This window comes from Pteropus medius, unplaced genomic scaffold (genome assembly GCF_902729225.1).
Source record: "Pteropus medius unplaced genomic scaffold, Ma_sr-lr_union100, whole genome shotgun sequence".
Taxonomy (NCBI): domain Eukaryota; kingdom Metazoa; phylum Chordata; class Mammalia; order Chiroptera; family Pteropodidae; genus Pteropus; species Pteropus medius.
In genome coordinates, this window is record NW_024349800.1 from 67,616,333 (window position 1) to 67,633,797 (window position 17,465).

The following is a 17,465-nucleotide window of genomic DNA, read 5'->3' on the forward strand; positions in this document are numbered from 1 at the left end:
GTTCCATGAGCACTGGTACCCTGGGCCTAGACCATGCTTGTGAAATGCATTTGCTTTATTCTCTCTTCCCAAAATGAAGGGATGAAGTAGCTAGTGCTATTGAGGCTCCAGACAGAGGAGCAATGGGTCGTGAGCCTCACAGGGCTCCTAGGCCAGACTATCTAAGAGGAAGAGCAGGTAACTGAGACATGGCAATTGGGGGTTGAAAAGCAGGACTTCTCTGACTATATGTAGAAACCGGGTAGAATGGCAGACACTGCTGGTTCCCTAGACCAGATCTATTCTCTTCTTTTTGCTTTCTATCAGAACTGTTTTCTAACTGAGCTGCTCAGTTTAAACTAGTGATTTTCCATACTTCTTTGCAACTAGCATTGTCCATATGACCCATTTCTGGCCAAAGAGATGGAAACAGAATTATATTGAGTAAGAATTCTAAGAAAGACAGAGTAGTATGTGCCTTTTGCCCTTTTCTTCTCCTATTTCCTCTCCCTTTCCCTTTTCTTCCTTTTCTTCCCTTCCTCTTTCTTCTTCCTCTTCCTTCCCCTCTTTCTTTCTTTTCTTCCCTTTCTCTTTCTTCTCTTCCTCCTTTCCCTCTTCTACCTTTCTCTTCTTCCTCCTCCTCCTCTTCATCTTTATGCTTATCCTTCTTTTTTCTCAGAAACATGGATATGATGCCTGGAGGTGAAGCGGTCGTCATGAAGAAAGAAGTCTCCTGCTAAGGATGGCAGGACAGGAAGCTAGAAAGAGCCATCAACAACATCCTAATGACTTCATTCCAGAGTTCTTGTTTCATGAGAAAATTCAGCTCCTATTACATAAATTTACTATAGCCGGTTATCTGTTCCATGCAGGAACACACAGTCCTAACTGATACAAGTGGGGTGGAATGGCTGAGAAGACAGCCTTTCTCTTGAGTAAGCAGAAATTCAGCACCAGCCTTCCTCCTCTAGAAGACCTCTACTTGCCACCCACAGCCTCATTAGCACACACCTGACACATGTCAGCATATTGAGAATAAAACACCACCATCTCTCTTTTTGGAGTGTGTCCTGCATGGTTCTTTTCCTTAGCCACTTTTATCATGGTTTTGATTTGGGAGAAAGGAAGAAAGCAAAGGCAGTGGGAGTGGGGGAAGTCTGAAATAAAATCTTGCCCTGTCTTCCCACAGGAAAACTATAACATATGTCAGAAAACAAGGCATGAGTAAGCATGGACAAGATTTGTTTCTAAGTGGAAAAATCCATGCCAATCCCACTAGTCTGGAAAACCAGTTGCTTCCTAAATAACTTAAACTTGTCCTGTAAGTGAACTATTACCTCAAGGTGCAAATCTCTAAATATGAGCACGCATCTTCCAGAGCTGGTTATCCAAATTGGAGCACATGACACATCCTCCCCCCAGCCTTTCCACTGCAAATGTTCACCCATTTGTTTTTCCCCAATGAATGCAAACAGGAGAAAACCAAGCTATGTTGCCCTTTGGAGATAATGACGTTGGAAATTCAATACATAATGACTCCCTAGACAAGACCAGAATAGCTTTGCATTTATGTTTTCCCAGTATACAGAGAAGCTGACAGCCTGTTAGCATAAGCAGGCGTCTAAATTCCCCATTCCTCCCTGAGTGCCTGGAGCCAGAGTTCATGGAGAGAGGCACCTGCTTATCACAATATACTTTCTTCCAACCCACTGGATCCAGGCTCAGAATAGAAGCTGTAGCTGAGTTTTTGAGCCAGGAAAAATTGTAGAGACCCAGCAGACACCTCCATTTAGTCTATAAACCAGCTTTGCAATTAGACAATAACCCACTAACCAAGTCATGTTGCTAGGCAAGTAAGACTTACTCTCTTTCGTATCCTCAACTCCCACCCCAAAGCCTGAGCTGGAGTTAAGGAATACAATAAAAATGATTTGGGGCAAGTAGATTATTGAACTTCTTTATAAGGATGTCATGTGAACCCTGCAGACTAACTGTCATGAGAAGAGAGGAACTTCCCTAAGGGGCAAACTCGGTACCTGTAAACAAACCTGTATTTCTCCCAAGGAGGGCACAGCAGCAACCAGAGGTCAGGCATCCCGGGGCTGTGCCTGGCCTGTCTTGGGAAAGGGGTTCAACTCTGATGACAATTGGCATCCAAGAAGGATGCTGGGCACAACAGCAGACCACTTGTGACCATAGAGGCACAGCCTCTTTTACCTGTTTATAAAAGACACTTGGGTCTATTGGCTTCTCCTCCTCTCTCAACCCTCCTGTAACTCAATTTTCTCTTTACTGATACTGATCATGTAATTGTTTCAGACCAGAGGCATATTTGATGTCCACTATTTAAAGCATTATCTCTATTGATTTTCATTCCTCTGAACTTGTATCAAAACTAAGATGTAGCTGGTGGGAGTTGATGGGTGTAAAGCACTTACCATTCTGGCCATTCACTCTAACAGTAAACATTTATATAGTCATTGGAACACAACTCCTTCCAGACACATTGTTAAAAAGAGAATTCACAATTCTCCTCCTAAGTTTAATTCACAACTTTCTTCTTCAGAATCAGGAGAAAGGATGCAATGTTTTAGCCCAGGGAATCAACTAAGTTGTTTTCTCTTAGATAGTGACTAACTTGAAGATGGAAAGGGTGTCTGGTTTACATGTTTAACTCTCTTCTCCCCTCTCCCTCACTTGCCAATATAATTGATATACAATCAGTATTTGCTAAATGCGAAGATAGGAATAATATTGACAGAGAAAACCAATACATATCAACAATTAGTCCCCATATCAGCATTACGAGGCAGCTTGATGCTGTGCCATGTCTGACAGGAAAGAGAAAGGGAGAGATGGAAAGCAGGTTCCTTGAGACATGGTTCATAGACCTTGGATCCAGCATACTCATCCGGAGTCTGTTTTTTAAATTATAGTAAATTGTATTTCCAAAGATGGCCTCAGTAATATCTCCCATGCCATGGACTCTCCTGCAGTGACACTTTGCCATTGCTCCTACTGAGAGGTAGAATTTGTTTCCTCTGCCTTCAGTCTGGGCTGCCTCTGTTTTGAGCAATAAGAGGAGGCGGAACTATCACTGAAAAATTTTCTAGACCGGGTCTTAAGAGATCTGCAGCTTTTGCCTTAGATATTTGTGGTGCCAACTCTTTGAAGCCAGCTACCTTGCCAGAAGTCAGACTACCCTGCTAGAGAGAGACACCACGTGGAGGGAATCCTGAAGCCACCTTAGATGTTGGCATTCCAGCTGAGCTTCCAGCTGAAGGCAGCCCCACTAGTGACCCTGACCACAAACTGCTGGGCCCTGCCCAAATTCCTACTCCTCAGATCATGAGCAAATAAAATAGTTGTTGTTTTGAACATAAAGTTTGTGAGTATTTTGTTTTGTAGCAATAGATGACTAAAACAAGGTGATTGGGCCCCACCCCAGACCCATGAACCAGATTCTCCAGAGGTGGAACCTGGGCATCAGTATTTTAACAGGTCCTCCTGCAACTGAGAGGTAGAGTTGAGTCTCCCACAGACTTCTCCCATGGGCTGCTTCATTTGTGACTCACAGACTAAGGGTCTAAGGTCTTGGACCATAAAGTGAGTCTGAGCTGCAGAAACACATGTGGTAAAAGATCAGACAGCCTCAGAAAGGCAGAGTCTTGGAAGAAAGAGGGTATGAGAGATTCTGTGTGCAAAGCCCTGAACCAGACACAGTGAGGAGAGTCAAAAGAAACAGAGCCACAGATTATTTAAGCTGGACAAGTCCTTAGAGAACATTTTTCAAATTGGGAGCCAGAGGCCCAGAGAGGGAAAACTTACTAGCTAAAAGTCAGTTAGTAGCCCAGTTAGGACCAGAGAGATGTCTCCTGAGTACTGATCTAGTCTTCTTTCCCTTGTTCCATCCATCTTTCAGGATTTCTGTGTCCCAACTAGGAGTGAGAGAACACATACTTTCCTAAATACACAGAAAATATTTTAAAATATTAACTAAGCTGTGTATTTGTGAGTGCTAATCATTAATGTCCCAATTAAGGTAAAAATACCAAAAGCATCCAAGAGAAGGATCATAGCAAGAATTAAGATTAATCAGAAACATCTTCCTGGAAGAGCTGACCTTTAAAGGTGGAGGATGGGAGTCTGGGGTGGGAGAAAAGCAGGCTGAGAGGCACAGAGGTTGGAATGAGATGTGCGGAGGTAGAGGCTGATCTAGTTGGCAGGATCAGAAAGTCCTGCTGGGAAGGAACAGGGGTTTATAAGTTTCCATTTAGGGTCTGTTTTTCTTATCTGGTTCTTCCACCAGCGGAGGGGAAAGAGGACAGGCTGCTGCCCAAGGGGGATGGCCTGTGACACAGCCTTCTTAAGGCCCCATCCCCTGCCCTGTTGTGCTGATTAGAAAGCTGACTGGGTCTGGGAGAAGGCCAGCCCCAGGAATTAAATCAGTGAGGCCAAGAGCTTCTGAACCTGGTGTCAGGATTCCATTCTCTGCCCCATCTCCCTTCAAAGTTCAGCCCCAATTTACCATTAGAGGAGTCCTCGGAAACTCCACCCAACTGAGTTTATTTTTAGTTTCCCATTCTTTCTTAAGGACCCTTGTTCATGGAGCACACAATTTAAATGTTCCCAGCTGCCCTTTGCTGAGAAATGAACAAGAGAGAAGGGATTTTGCTTGTAGTAGAAGAAGGTAAGAGAGTCAAGGCCAGGAACTCCACTGCGGTCAGAGTGGGCAAAATGAACAAAGCTGGTAAATTTATTTCCTTGGCAAATAAATCTTGCTTAGTGGAGAGATGATTAATGCTGTCTACAGTTTCTATGTCAAAGAACAGGTTCTTTGAGAAGGCAGTAAGAGGGGAATAGAATGAGCATGGATAATCACTAATTATAATCCAGTACTGTTGGTCTTGGCCAAGTCACTTAACTTCTTTGTGCATCAGTTTCTTCATCTGTGAAAGTGGTATTAATTCTCTGTTCCACAGGGTTGTTGTGAGGATTGAGATAACACATGGAAAATACCTGCCACGGTGCCTGAAAATGGCAATTGCTCGATAAATATCCGCTTCTTAACTTTCCTGTACTAACTAGTCCCACTCTGACCAGCCCCAATATAGAACTTCATTTTTAACAGCGATCTATTATGTACCTTTCATGTGCCAGGTACAGAACTAGGCATATAGCACACCTTCCCATACAACAACCTTGAGTGCCAGGTATTATTTATTCCCATTTTCCTGTGACTCTCCTTATGGTGAACCTAACCCTATCACAGATCATTGTGACAAAACTTATAGCAGATGCAGAGAAGCAAGACAGCAGCAACCTTGGGCCAGAGGAACATGTCCACTGCTTCTGACCTACTTGTGTTACTGCCTTTGTGTTACTGCCAGGATACTAAATGCTCCGGCAGGGATGAAAGCACCATTGACCACGCCCCATGTCTGGGGGATTTGATCAATCCAATTTAACTCATTGAGCAGGCTGAGGTGGTAGAGCAACAGAACTCGATGCAATTCTCTGATGGGAAGACACTTCAGGGAAGTACTACAAATGCAACAGACAACTGAGCATTTACCATCTGCCTGGCACAGTGCAAATGAATTCACATGGGTCACCTCTATCAATCTACACAATGGCCCTGTGCTATGTATCCTGTTATTACTCCCATTTCAGAGACAAGGCAACTGAGCCTGAAGGAATTGAAATAACTTTCTCAAAATCTCTCATTTGGTAAGTGGCAGAGTCAGGCACTTATTTGGGGTTTTGTTTGGTGAAGATGCAACCTTGGCTCATAGCTTTTAGGCTCCTGGCCCCTTTTCCCATGAGGAGATCCTGCTCTGGGGGCTCCTACTATGCATGATCCTGTGATACGAGGACACCCTCCCTGGACACCAGCCACCTCGACTCCTACCCAGTGTAGGGTTGCAGCCCTGGCACCCACCCCTGCCCTCTTTGTCTCTCTCTGTACACTCAGTGTCATTAGCCAAGATAGGCAGGAAATTGTTTTCTTTGTCCAGGCAATCTGTTTAGGGGAAGTGCAGAGAAGTATTTTTCCACTCCGAATAGGTCATTTCTCTTGCCTCTCCCATTGTAAACTCCCTGCTTTGTGCACTGGCGAGATTAGATTTCTGTCTCTGATAAAAGAAGGGTGCCTTGTGGCTGCTCTACTGAGGGACTGGTAAGAAACAGGGATTCAGCTGGAAACATATCTGGCTATCATCATTATCGTCATAATTTAATGTCTGATAAGGGTCCCACAGTATCTGCTCTAGACTTGGCAATGCTCTGAGAGAACAAAGTCAAGAACCATGGAGTGCTTCCTGACTAGAGGATGCCTAGATGCAAATCTCCACCTGCAAGTCAAATACCCCAAAGCCTGGAGCACACAGGTATTCAACCGCAGGAGGGTTGTTAAAACAGATTGCTGAGTTCCATCCCCAGGGGTTGTTGATTCTTCTGGTGTGTGTGTGTAGTGGGGGGAGCGGGGACCACACTTTGAGAAGCAGTGCACTAACACACCTACTAACAGCACTTAGATATTCACGCATGTGCTCAAATGCAGGTACATGCTCAGACAAACGTAATCAGACACAAGGTCCTGCCACCTCTTTAGCATCCTCTGGCCCCACTATCTCCTTTACTTTTTGGGCTCCATCCTCTCTATCTTTGCATTCTTCAAGCTATGCTCCATCTGTCTCAGGAAGAAAAAGAGGTGGGAGAATGGTAAATTGAGGCAGAATGGCTGGAATGTTCATGTGTGAAAAATGGCAGTAGAGTCTCCCAGCAAGATGGTTCACACTGAGGGTGGGACAAGAGATACAAATTCTCTCTGCCTGGAATGCAGTTCCTCCTACTCTTGTCTAGTTAATGACCCCTCGCTCTTCAGATTTTAGTTCTAACATCTCTATTTCAAGGAAGACTTCACTAATTCCTCTACCATCTCCAGCCACCATCACCAGACCAGGATAGAGCCTAGTTATGTGTGGTCATATCTTGGTATAACTTGTCTTCAAGCACTTATGGCAGGGTTTTTGTTTGTTTGTTTTTTGTTTTTTGTTTTTTGTTTTTTTAAGTGTATGTTAGACTTCATGAGAGCTGGGACCATGTTGAGTTTTTCAGTTATAGCCCTAGCTGAGTGCCTGCCTCATGGTAGAAGCTAAAAAATATTTGTTAAATGAATAAGTAAGTCCTCACACATGTGGACAGCTCACATATTCACAAAGGTATTCATGCGAGAACACATTCACATGTGCTTTTATGTCTGCCTGTTAGCATTCTTTGAGGTGAAGGGTAGTAGACTTAGACACTGTTGGAAGAGTAGACATTAATTCAACTCTTTTGAAAACAGTTTGGCATTTTGGATAAAAATGTAAACAATCCTACTTCTAGGAATTTACCCTTAGGAGATCATTGCTTCAGAAGGAAGCAAGCACAAAATCTTCATGGAACAGTGTTTATATCATCGAAATCTGGAAACTAACTGCCCTAGTTTAGATGTCACTGACAAATTAAGTAAATCAATACAATTATACAATGAAATATGCTACAACTGTTAAAGATGATAATCTCCATCCCCTGAGAGAAAATGTTTACCACAAATCATTGAGAAAAGAAATTGAGATACAAAAATAATTTATATCATAGGATCCTACTTATAAAAAATTGTAGAACTCTCTCTATGGATGCATAAAAAGAGTTCTAGATTTACCAAAATGCTAATAACATTTACCTGTGTGTGGTGGGACTGAAAGTAATTATTTTTTTCTTAGCAAGAGTACCTACTTCAAAATTTTCTTGAGAGATTAAATAAGATAAAGTATGTGATGATGTGAAGAGTTTATAGCACAATGCTTGCCACAAATACATGGTACTCTTTATATTATTTTTATAGTTTCAAGGATTGTTTGGGTTTTTTCTTTTTCTTTTCTTTTTTTTTTTAATTCTCCTGTAGTGATGATAGAGGACATCACTTGGATTAATCTTTATTTTGGAGCTAATGCCAGCTGCGTGTCTAGCTTTGAGTGCAGTAAAATAGAATCAGAGAATCACTTATTCTTCATCCTTTTCCAGTATTTTTTGTTTCTGTAGCAGCAGTGTACGCCAACTCTTCCTATATATCGCCTTTTTGCTGGAAAATGTTGTATGTCGAATAAAATTTTCTATAAAAATTATAATTCAGTGAAAAAAGATTAAAAATTAAAGTTCTTAATCTTTTAGCAGGAAATGATATGAGACATCTCTTGCAGAGTTCTTAATCTTTTTAGTAAACCTTGTTAAGTTTTCTTCCCTCCTTTGGGAAAAAGGCCCTCTCCCTCAAATTCCGATAATTGCCTTGAAACTGGTAACTCCTCAGTTCCTCTGGCTGTTGATAAGAGTCATTGGCCCATTGTTAGCAGAAATAGTGTTAGGCCAGACAGGGCCCTTAGAGTCTGAGAGGGGAGGGGACTTTAGGCCAAAGGTCTTTTTTTCTCTTTAAGAAATATATTAACCAAGCCTATTTTCCTTTACTTGCTTAATAGGCAAATCAATAATAGAAATTAATAGATATATGATTTAAATAACAAGTTTATATCTTCTTTTCCTTGTCTAGGGTCTGAGGGTACTTCAGCAGGAAACCTAAGACCCCGCCTTAAGGCAGAAAGGGAAAGAGCTCCATGAAACCCCAAACCCCATGAGAACTACAACTATTCTCAGCAGGAAGCAGATACAGAAGAAGAGACCTCTCGTCCCTCAGTATCCATACTAATAATAAGTGAGTTCATGGCTCTTAGAAAAGAGGCAAGAAAGTTAGTTAGGGGGTTTTAGGTCTGCCTGCAAAGACACCGATAGGTCATCCTATTATAGAAGGTGTCTGCCCTAATCTGCCCACAATTAAGCAAGCCAGAAGGCATTTTTAGGCTAAAAGTAACTTCCACAAAGAAACAATTAAGCAGAGAATTAGGTACCAGTTTAAGCTCGTAACTCGCACCTGTGCAATGAGGACCCTAACAACCTTCAACTCACCTGAGCCTAATTATACCATCATTGTAATATGATGCATATGCCTGGAAATTCATTAATATCATTATAATAGACTGAATTCTGGGAACGAACACACACAGAAAGCAAATGATGAATCACTGAGTCGTGTCAATCTTAATTGTCAATCAAGGAAGCCCAGCCCTGTAAGAAAAGTAACCACTCACAGCAAATAGGGATAAAAACCCCAAAGGCTTTGTTACCAGACCTTTTGAGCCACGCTTCTCTTGCTCAGTCCTCCTTCCACATCTGGAAGTGTACTTTCTCTTCTAATAAAGCTTTCCTTTTCTGCTGTATTTCGGTGTCTTGCTCAATTCTTTGTTGGAGACATCAAGAACCTGGACGACACGCCGGGAGAGGATCCCCACTCTCCAGTAACAGTGAGAGTTAAATTACAAAATTACAAAAACAATGAAGCTTAAAAAAAGAGATCAGGGTAGAAAGGGCCAAGGAGGGGACACCATAATAAATTATCCATAGGTGTGTGTCCTCCATCCCAACCTCCACCCCACTCAAGCATTTAATATCGTCCCCAGTACCAGTAACTGCTTGTGGAAATTTGTTGAATTCAATTGAATTTGAGCCATCTATTAGTCCAGTTAGTGGGATTATTAGAGAAGAGCCTGATGGGGTCCTTATCTCTATTCCCAACCACAAAGACTCTACCCAGACCTCATCTGGGCTGTTGAGGACATTAGCCATGCTCCTAATTTGGGGCAGAATAATTAAAGTGTTTCTAACTAGAATTAGTGTACTACCTAGGATGCATCAAGATCAGGAAATTAAGAAAATACAAAGTTCCAATCACTCTTCTTTCTCCTACCACTGAGCTCTTCATTAAACTGCAATTACATTAGCACTCCCCTTCTTCAATAAACCCAACATTACCACATAAAGCTGACTAGACTCAGACCTCTTCAGGTGAGAGATCGTTCACTTTTTCCTGAGAGTGAGATAGATAGGGTTCCAACAGAATTTCTAGGAAGTACCTATCCCAAATCAATACCTGCAGATTCCTTTTTTTTTTTGTCTTGTGTGGTCTAATGCAGCAGTCCTCAAAATGTGGTCTGAGGACCTTGTGAGGGTGCCTGAGACATTTTCAAGGGATCAGCTGGGTCGAAACTATTTTCATAATAACATTATGATGTCATTTGTCTTTTTCACTGCATTGATGTTGTTGATACAAAAACAAAGGTGGGCAAAACTGCTTGTTCCTTAGTATGAATCAAGGCAATGGCACCAAGCTGGACTTCTAGTTATGGTGTCCTTCACCACCACACACTTGCCAGTTACACTTTGGGGCATCCTTGATGAAGCAGTAGAAATTATTAATTATTACAAATTATTAACTATCTCAGTCCTGAATTCATGTCTTTTTAATTTTCAGTGTGAAAAATGGGAAGTATGCATATTGCACTTCTGTTGCATACCAAAATACTAAGGTTTTCTCGAGGGAAAACACTTGTTATTTTTGAGAGGCAAGCTGAACTTGACACTTTTTTCATGAAACACCATTTTTACTTGAATGAAGATTGACAAACTATGATTATCCAGACTTGATAGTTAGCAATCATTTTCTCAAAAAATCAACAAAAAGAGCTGTCACTTCCAGTAAAACATCTATTTGTTGCTAAAAATAGAATTTAAACTTTCAACTAAAAATTAGAATTTTGGAAAATTTGCATCCTTCACCATGAGTGTGATGGCTTCCCAGTCCTTAAAGACTTTTCTGATGAGGTCAGTGGTTATATTAATACATATTATTTTTGATCTTATATAATAAAATTGTCAACATTTGAAAGATGTTCATTACTCTTTGGAACCAATATTTCCAAACGCATGATGTTAAAAAATTAGACATAAACAAAAAACACATTCCAAGTGCAGCACAGACTAAGAGATTTTAATGTAAGCAAGTACAAAAAGTTCATTCACAGTTTTCAGATTCCACATTGAAACTAACTTTTAAGAAACAATTACTTGTCAAGTTTGAGTATTGTATCAAAGAAAAGTTTCCACAATTATCCGATAAGACTATTAAAATGCTTTTTTACTTTCCAACTTTATATCTGTGTGAGATTAGATTTTCTTCATACATTTCAACCAAAACAATATATCATAACAGATTGAATAATGAATTAATTATGAGAATCCAGTTATTTTATTAAGTCAAACATTAAAGAGATTCACAAAAATGTAAAATGCCACTTTTCTCTTTATTTTTTGTTTTGAAAAATATAGTTATTTTAATAAAAATGTTATTTATGTTAACATGTAATTAAATACTTAGTTATAATTGTAATAAAATACATATAAATGTTGTATACTGAAAACTATAAAACCTAGACTGAAAAAAAATCAAAGAAGATCTCAAAAAATGGAAAAACATACCATGTTCATGGTATGGAAGACTCAATAGTTAACATGTTAACTCTCTCCAAACTGATTATAAATTTAATGCAATCTCAATTGAAATTCCAACAGGATTCTTTGTAGATATAGACAAGCTGGTTCTAAAACTTATATGGAAATGTAAGGAACTAGAATAGCCACAATAAGTTTGAGAAAGAACAAATTTGAAGGACTCACCCTACCAAACTTTAAGACTTACTATAAATCTACAGTAATTAAGACAGGGTAGCATTGGTGAAATGATGGACACATAGATGAATGGAACAGCATAAAGTGTCTAGAAATATACCCACAAAAATATGCTCAATTGATTTTTGACGAAATTCAAAGGCATTAGATGGGAAAGCACAGTCTTTTCAATAAATGGTTCTAGAACAATTGGGCATCCATTTGAAAACAAATAAAAAATAAACCTCTATCTCTACCTCAATAGTACCCATAAATTAACTCAAAATGGATCATAGGTCCAAATGTAAAACGTAAAACAATAAAATCCTTAAGAGAAAACATAAGAGAAAATCTTCGAGAATGTGTATTTGGCAAAAAGTTCTTAGCACAATTCTAAAAGAAAAAAATCGATAAAAATTTTGCTCTGTATGGATACAATTAAGAGAATGAAAAGACAAGACACACAGGGAGAAAATACTTACAAATCACATATCTAACAAAGACTAGTATCTAGAATATATAAAGAACTCTCAAAACTCATTAATAAGAAACAAGCAACCCAACAAAACAAAAGATTTAAACAGACACGTCACCAAGAGGATATACAGATGGCCAATAAACACATAAAAAGATGCTCAACATCACATCATTAGAGAAATGCAAATTAATACCACAGTGAGATACCCTATACATCTATTAGAATGGCTACAATAAAAAATACTGGCGATACCAATTACTGATGAGGATGTGGAGTAATTGGAACTCTTATATTACTGGTGTGAATGCAAAATGGTATAACCACTCTGAAAACACTCTGCCGGTTTCTTATAAGGTTAAACATATGATTACCATATGACCAAACAATTCCACCTATAGTACTTTATCTTAGAGGAATAAAAACTTAGGTTACATGAAAATATGTACACAATTATTGAAATCTATGTTCATCTCGATTTCTGCCATGATCTCATCAGAAAGGAATGGCTTAAACCCAAAAGAGCATTTGCAGGCCTTTGTGCCATGTTCATAAGAGAGATGGGCCTGAGCTCTCTTCAAGGAGAAGGGCTTAGGGGATTGAGGAAAGAGGAGAATCCTGAGCCTGGCCCAGGAGAGTAGGATTCCTGAGACAGGGACACCAAGAGCAGCAGGTTTGTGAGCTACTTCCTTTGCCTATAAAATGCTCTGATGGGGCCTATGAAGTCTGTCTAACCAGCCTGGAGAGCAGTGGGCAAGCGCTCCCAAGGCTGCACTTCCTGGGGGAGAACATGATGAGGGATATTTTCTAGCCAGGTTGCTGCAATTCAAAGTCAGACTTAATTTGCTTTTAAAAAAGAAAGTTGACATTTCTTGTACCTTAGTGACGTGAAGCAAATTCCTGCTGGCTTCACAGATGTTAGTTGTAAATGTCAGGAATGGATGAAATGGCCAGGGTTAGCATTTACCATAAGAGGAGAGCTGAGGGTAGTCTCCTGGGGAATACCATGTATAGAGCTCATGGAAGACAAAAGGACCAACCAGAGGACCAAAAGGGGAACTGGAAGAATTTGATGCCACAGAAGCCATAGCAATTTCACAAAGTAGGGAATAATCAACAGTTAAATGCTACAGAGAGTTCTAGTAAAATGGGGACTAAAATGTGTTCGCCAGATTTGGCAACATGGCATTTCATTGATGAGACAGAGCAGGAAGCACATGGCTATGGACTGAGGACTCCATGAGTGCAAGAATGTGTACTCCCTCACAGCCCTGAATGTCAGCTCCATTGACTGAGCTGTCAGACCACCAGAGCAGGGCCAGGGACAGGTAGCCATCCTGGTCCCATCAATGACAAGAGAAAGCAGGGTGAACTCAACTCAGTGAAGTTCCATGACTTAGAGAAACTACCAATAAGGGACGTCTGTCTGCCCCAGGTGGCAGTATCACCTCCGTGGAAGATCAGTCCATTGCTGTAAGACTAAGAGAGAAGTTTATGCAGAGAAATATCAGATTTCCTAAGAACTGAGGATTTATCCAAATTTCCCTCTCTCAGATCATTTTTCTGGTAAAGTTGATATGAAAGTAAAGGATCTGGCCCCCTTGCTGCAAATGCAACATTTATTGAGATGCCACAATATGCCAACCACATTTTCCAGTGTGTTTACCTATATTGTCCCATTTAATCTTGCAACAACATGTGAGACAGATACACCCATTCGCATATGAGGAAACAGGTTGGCTTGCCCAAGATCACATAGCTATGTAAGTGGTGAAGCTGGAATTCGTACCTCCAGGTACTTTGATTCTAACTTCAGTGGTCTCTCCACTACTACATGGTATAATTAGAAGGAATTATTCGAAGAAGATTCTTAGCTCCCTCCTTGTATGAAGAGTGAAGAACTTCTGGGACTCAGGGCTTAGGCAGAGGAGATATTCTATTATGTCCACCTGTCCAGCTGGCAAGAGCTAAGATGTGAAGGACCAAAGACCAGTTCATGTCCTCCCCTTCTCAGAGGACTCATCTAATAAATAATAAAACCTCCTGCCTGGACAGTCTGGGATGCTTATCTCCAGAGCACTGTCCTCCATGTTCTCTGGGTGGGCCTATTTTAAGACAAGTATGGAGCTTGCTCCCTGCTGGCACAAGATTTCCAAGGAACAGGAAGCCTAGGCCAGTGCAGAGGAGGTAGGGAATGAGTGGCATGTGCCTCTCAGGGCCACCCACCCACATTGATGAGACATGGGGGTGTCCTGGGGTGATAGCTTTTATGGAATGGGAGAGCCTCCCAGAAACCATACACATGGAACAAGGGTGGGCGAGGTGGCCTCCTCCCACTCATGATGCACTTATCACAGGTTCTGGAAACTGCATGGTCTGAGCCTCTGGTCATGTGACTCTCTGAGGGATGTGCCCAGCCTTCTCTGCCCCTCCTACCCTGCCCCTCCAACATTAGAGGCCCAGTGGAGAATAGAAAGATCCACAGAGCTAGGTGGCAGACCCTATGAGGTCATAGCTAGGAGTATTCTCTGATTTTAAAAAGCAGCTTTTAAAATCAGATAGCATGAATTCAAAGTCCAACTCTACCATTTAGTAGTTGTGTAGTTTTAGGAAGCTTATTTCACTTCCCTTGGCCTTTGTTTCTTAATTCATAATATAGGGATAATAACAATGTCTACTTCATGCTTACAGGAGATAATACGCATCAGGTGTTTAGCACAGGATCTGGCACATAGCAAACATTCAGTAAATGCTGGCTATTATTATCATTGTCCCATCATTATCATTACAAAGAGCTATCCTTGTACATCTCCCAATGTCTTTCTTCCTAATTTCATGAGGACATTGACTAAACAATTATGGAAAACAGTAGCCTTGGTAATCTAACCAAATCTGAGGCGGCTGGATGAGCAGCTAGACTGTAACTGGCTCCTTCTCCAAAGAGCCATCATCTGCCCCACTCTGAACACACTCACTTGGGCCTCCACTCCCTCCCCAGGGAAACTCAGCAGTCAACAAATTGACAAAGCCAGAGAGTTTGACTGGTTCCTGGAGGTGTCTTTGATTTGCCTGCTAGCCCAAATGAGGATTCATCTCCCTGAGTGAATCCTCAAAGGGGCCATGAGCAACACCTTCCCCGACCAATATATACACACATGTCCCTGGAGATTCTGGACCAATTTGGAAAGTCCCATAACCCAACTTCCATGATTTTTGTAGCCTCTATAGATGTCCTGGGCCTAAAGAATATTTTTCTCTTCCTATCCAGAAACAGTTCTTCTCTACCTTACCTCTTCTCCAGCACATCAACCTCTGCACCCCTGCAAATCAATCTATGCCCCCAGAAAGTCTGAGAGAGGAGGGAAAGGGTCTTGTATCTAAGGAGAAAGGAACAGAGGTGGCCTAAGCCCTGACTCTCCACCCCAAGGCCTACTTTCTGGGATGACCGGCTTCTGCCGTTAGGCAGAGATAGCTAGTTGTCTTCTAAATTGAGTGCTTGCTCTTGCATGGAGCTGGCTAAGGACTGCATTTTCCAGTCCCCCTTCATCTAGGTGGTGCCATATGACATGTTGACATCCACAAAATGTGAGTGAAAATGACGCATATCACTTCTGGGCCAGAGCATTTAAGAGTGCATGTACTTTCTTTGTGTTTTCTTTTTCCTTTCCACTGGCTAGATACGGATGACAGTCACCAGGTGGAAAGAATCTGAGCCCCTGACAATCGTGTAGAAGAGAGTCTCTAATCAGACACCTTCACTGGAAGAGTAGGTGGGTGAGAAACAAACTTTGATTGGGTTAAACCACTGAGATTGTGGGAAATTATGGGATCCATAATATACCATCATTGTGCTATACCTACTGCTAATATAGTAAGCCTGGCATCTGCCCCCACCCCTATACTATCTTTTCCAGATGGAGCAAGAAAAAAATTGGAAGAAAGACTTCCCCTGATATTGATATGAGAAACTAAAGCAAAAAATCTTGAGGTGTCCAAAGGCCAGCCTGGAGAATTCTATGCTGGTGACTAAAGGCATGAATGTGTGTGTTGGGGTCATTAGAGATGCTGGGCACTCAACAGTGGGATCATAATGGTTGAGGTCAATATATTATATGCAGGGAAAGTAAGTGCATGAAGGAATAGACCTTTCAGAAGAAGCTAATGGGAAGGAGCCATCCAATTCTCCTGGAAATAGTTGAGTAAACACTGGGGCTTCTTTATAAACACGTCTCTTGCTGAGCTGGCAGATAGAGATACAGAAAGAGAAAGGACAGGAAAAGGGAAAAGGAAAAAGGACAGACAATGGAGTGTCCTTTCCTCATCTCTATCTGCTTTGCGAAGGTTCACCTACTCTTTAAAACTCATTTCAAACATTACCTCCTCTGTGAGAGCCTTCCCTGACCTCTCTAGGTGGCTTCTTCATCCATGTTCTAAGCACAGTGCTCAAACTCGATCGTAGTTGCCATCAAACTGGTCACAACTATGAGTTCTTGAGGACATCATCTTGGTCTTTGTCATCAGTGGGCCTGACATAGACTACATACTGATATGGTTGGTGAATAAATACATAAATGAATGTATGATTAAGTGAGCAAAACTCAAAGCGGAGGAACCAAAACTCAGACTCCAAACTGAGGATGTCTGGGTACCTGGGTGGACAATTTTAATTTTCTAGCTAGGGTACCAGTAGAACATCCAATGACAAATTTTTCAGGTCACAGAACCATTGCTGGGGGCTGCTGTGCAAGTGCCTTCTCCCTCACACCTCCAGCCTTGATAACATGTAACCAGCCCCTCAGATTCTGCCCAGCCACATCATACTACTCCAGCCTATTCTTTAAGGGCAGTCTTTCTCCTGAGTGGCTGCCTGCCTGGACTGGGCTAGGTTGATCTGCTTGGACCCTGCCCCTGGTAGTCTAAGCACAACCAGACAGGCCCAAGCAAGGTGAGGACAATGGGACTGGGGAAGGAACAGGTGTCCCAGAGAAAAGACTGGGAAAGGTCCAGGCCTTTAGCTAGAGTGAAGGCCAGGCACATCGATGGCTTGCAAGGACAGGGCTACTGGGATCCTTCAGAAAGGCTGTTTGGAGGGCCTGGGGACAGTGTCAGCTTTCTCTCTATGGAAGTTTTCCTACTGGTGCTATGTTTCTGGAAAAACTGAGAAATTGAAGGGTAGAGAAACCTGAGAAGAAACTCCAAAGTCCTAAGACAGTGCTGGGAATGAGAAATGACTGTCTACCTGGGTTTTCCCAGCCCCGGTGGGGGGCCCAAGAAGAAGCAGTATCCATTTCTTCATGCCCTGGTTATAGCACTCGAATACAGCAACAGCTGTTGCTCCCTTTGTCTTTGATTTGCCTGTTAGTTCACATGAAGATTCACTTCCCTGAGCATCTCAAAGGGGCCAATTCATTTG